Source organism: Molothrus aeneus, chromosome 1 (assembly GCF_037042795.1).
Source record: "Molothrus aeneus isolate 106 chromosome 1, BPBGC_Maene_1.0, whole genome shotgun sequence".
Taxonomy (NCBI): domain Eukaryota; kingdom Metazoa; phylum Chordata; class Aves; order Passeriformes; family Icteridae; genus Molothrus; species Molothrus aeneus.
Window position 1 is genome coordinate 142,730,116 of NC_089646.1, and position 3,821 is coordinate 142,733,936.

Consider the following 3,821-nt stretch of genomic DNA (forward strand, 5'->3'; position numbering starts at 1 on the left):
GCCCTTTGAATTTGGAAACGAATAATGCAGTGCTTCATTAAGACCATCATTCTCTTAATCATGCTTGGGGTTTTTTTTAGCAAAATAGCATTCTAGCAGTGGAGTAGCAGAAAGCACAAGAGTGGGAATATTGGGCTGGCAAGTGGCTGCGAGATAATGTCAGGGTTCAAGTGAACACCGGAACCTCTTTGTCCTGAGCCTTGTCTCAATTTCAGTTCTGTGTTAAAGCTATGCCTTGAGGTGATCCATGAAATACACAAAAGGACACCAAGGAGAAAAAACACAAATCAAACTGAGGCTCATATTTTATTAGGCCATTGGTGGTTGCACTCCACCTTTGGTTCTATTTTCACCTCATACAGTATCATCTCCCCAACGTTTTAACTCAAGCAGGAGAAAATAGTCCCATTTTTCTTCTGGAGTCCTTTTAGATGGATGTTAAACTGTCTAATTAGAGCTTTCTTCAAAAACTGGGTTTCTTGAATTATTCATTGACCTGGTGGTATGGGGCAAGGTTAACATAGCCTCAGGTATTCTTTAACTTTTGTTGGAGAAGTTCTTCTAAAAAACTGCAAAAAAAACCCTGTTCTACCCTGAAAACATTAAGTAGGGTAATAAGAGAAGCTTTCCTTAATTCAGATTTATGTAACATATCTAAGTTTAGGATGCTCTAAATGAAACTACTGCAGTAGAATCAGAGGTGGCTGCATTACTTTTCTAAATAGCACTGAGAGAATATGTATCTACCTAGACTTGTTGAGAGTAGTGAGGAGGGACTCTGCTGCCTGTTTACAGAATTTCTGCTTTCTGCAGCTTGTTGCAGGAAATCCTTGCAATATTCATCCAAGGCTGCCCAAGGGACAGCTAGAAAGTAAAATGTTAATTGTGAAGATCCTTTTCCGCCCCACAATTTTCTTAAGGTTCCATGGAGAACCGAGAGGAAATATTGAGAATCTTTTGCACTACCAATGCCATTTTGTGATGCTTATGGGCCCTTTAAAATTAAGTGACAGATATCAGCTCTCTATCAGGCACTATGGTGTTGTGAGCTGCTGTATATTCTTACAGCGATCAGGTATTTCTGACAAATAAAAACCTCTCTGACATATATGCTTCTTTTGCATTTATTGCAAAGTTTTAATCCAGGTTCTGAGAGAGCAGAAGCTGTCTGTCTTTACCATGTTGAGCCAGAGTATGAGATGAAATGAACAAGACCATATTTGTACTTTGCTGTGAACCACTTCTATATGAATATTAGGTTATTTTTCTAAATTTCAGTTTTATGTGCAACTGATTGCTGCTGTCATTGTAGCAAAAATGTATCTTTATGGAAAAATAATCTAAAAGTACTTTTAATATTTCCTGACCAGGGACTCAGTATCACATATATGGAAATTATGAATATATGCAAAAAGAAGTATCTGGAGAGGAAAGTCCAGTAATTGACTCAAAATTTGTGAATTTCTGTCATGAGAGAACCTGTGGAATATGGAAGGGAAAAGCTTAATCATATACTGAAGAACCATTGTCTCTTGAATGGTCCTATGGGGAAATGGGGGAATTGAGGCAAAGGGCTTCAGGAGGTGACATTTTAGATAATTTTAGTTTTTTAAATACCTAGATACTTTAGTTTTTTAAATACCTAGATACTTCGACACCCACAAAAAAATCCTTGTTTTCCCTTTTGTGAGCTGGCCCAGACACAGAAAAATGCATTACAGAACACTCCTCTCTTGAGGAGAGAAGTGAGATCCCTCAGCCTTTGTTCCCCAGGGAGGGGTTTTTCCCAACCACTGTAGGGAGAAATCACCTACAAAATCCAGAGGGGAAAATAGAAACCAGGGAGATGGCTGAGCTAAGGAGTGAGAAGCCTCTCTCTGTGACCTTGCAGACTCTGTCTTTGTTGTAGACCTTTAGATGTGATCTCTCTTCTGGTATGAGAGTCCTGGACTTTTCTGGCCCATGGGAAAAACCAAGCCCCCTTATCTTAGATTGCACTGTAAAACATCTGCGAATTATTTATATCCTGATCTTTGCTCTGCCTGCTTTGAAACAGAAAAGCTCTAAAGGTGGAAACTGGATCCAGATAAGACACCTGTACTGAGATACCTACCTGTAGGTGCCTAAGGTGCCAGCACTCCCAATGGGGACTGACCCTACTGTCCACAGAAGATAGGAAATGATTTATCTTCAAGCTGCAGGGTATCAGGTAATGGATGCACATGGAAACACAAATGAATATTTTTCTCTAATAATTTTTTCTGCCTTAAATCCTCGTGAAATAGGTTGTGCCCTGTCACAGGGACCAGCTCTGGGTCAGCCAGGATGACAATTACATGGTTTACCTGGAGGAGCAGAGTGGTAGAGGCAGAACTTGTCACCTGTAGTCATTAAAGTGCAGTGTTCAAGATAATTTTACTGTATGAATTATTCTAGTCAAAGTGATGACCATTTGTAAATTAGTGCTCTACTTTATGCTACTGTCAGTACCTAGCACTGCAATAGTTTAAAACTTATTGAGTGATTGTTCTAAAGCCTAATTTAAAAAATAATTAGAGAAGGATTAGTTTCATTTAACATGTGATACAAAAAAATCCAGCCATGGTAAACATGTTTAGCAGTTTAATGAGTGAAGGAAAATGTGAAAGAAGTGCTTGCATTCCACACTTCAACAAACAATCATATCAGTATAGCACATACTCTGAGGGTGGATTTTCCAGGAACACAAGGACTTTTCTTCTTCCATTAGATGATTAGGAGAGGAGACAGGCTGCCTCAAGGATCTGTAATTTTTATGAAGTAACATTTTGTTGTAATGCTGCATAATGAATAAAAGTGGATTTATCTTGAGGAATATAAATGGAAATACATAATTGCTTGTTCCATGAGACTAAATGATTACATATGACAGTTCCCTACTTTTCACCACTTCTCAGTTTCATTACGGTTCTTCTGTGTTACAGCATTTGGTTTTCAGCAGTGGGCAAACTATAATTTGTTCTTGCTACAGTCTTCTGTATCTCTGCCTTTTTTTTAGCTGAGAGGCTCATCAGCAGTGAGCTCATCCTCAAAGCCATCAGTGCCTTGATGGCTTTGAGCTGAAACAGGTGAGATCTAAGTGATTGATAGAAAATTTTATTAATCAAGATTAGGTTTGGGTTCTTCCATTGCTCCAACATTGTGGTGGTGATGTAGCAGGCCTGGCATGCTTAGTCAGCCTGCTGTTCTCTCCCAGGAACCATGGTGGTGCTGGGTTACCAGCTGGACTTGATCTAGGATGCCTTTTCCAACCTGAATGATTCCATGAGAACTGTAACACATACTGGGCTTTGTGCCCTGTGACTTCTATGAAGGTGGTCTCATCACTGACTTCACAGTACTTCAAATGTTTTTGAACAAAGAAGTCCCATGTCCCACCTAGTTTTAAATAATGTAGACATAAACAGGACCACTCCTCTTGACATCAGAATCACTCTGGAAATTGGATCCAGATGAGACACCTGCACTGAGATACCTACCTGTAGGTGCCTAAGGTGCCAGCACTCCCAATGGGGACTGACCCTACTGTCCACAGCAGATAGGAAATGATTTATTTTCAAGCTGGAGGGTATCCCTGTACTCCCTGACTCACTTCTGTTTAGCAGGATTGGATTATTGGACCATACTAATCTTAGGCAGAGAAAAAGGCAAGACAAATACACCGGAAAAACAGCAATTCAGTGTGGTAATGTGCATGGGAGATGGCCAGAAGAGCTGAGAATACACAGTGGGCTGCATTCAGCAAGAGCTCTCAGTCCTCTTGGATGAGCATAGCAGCACCC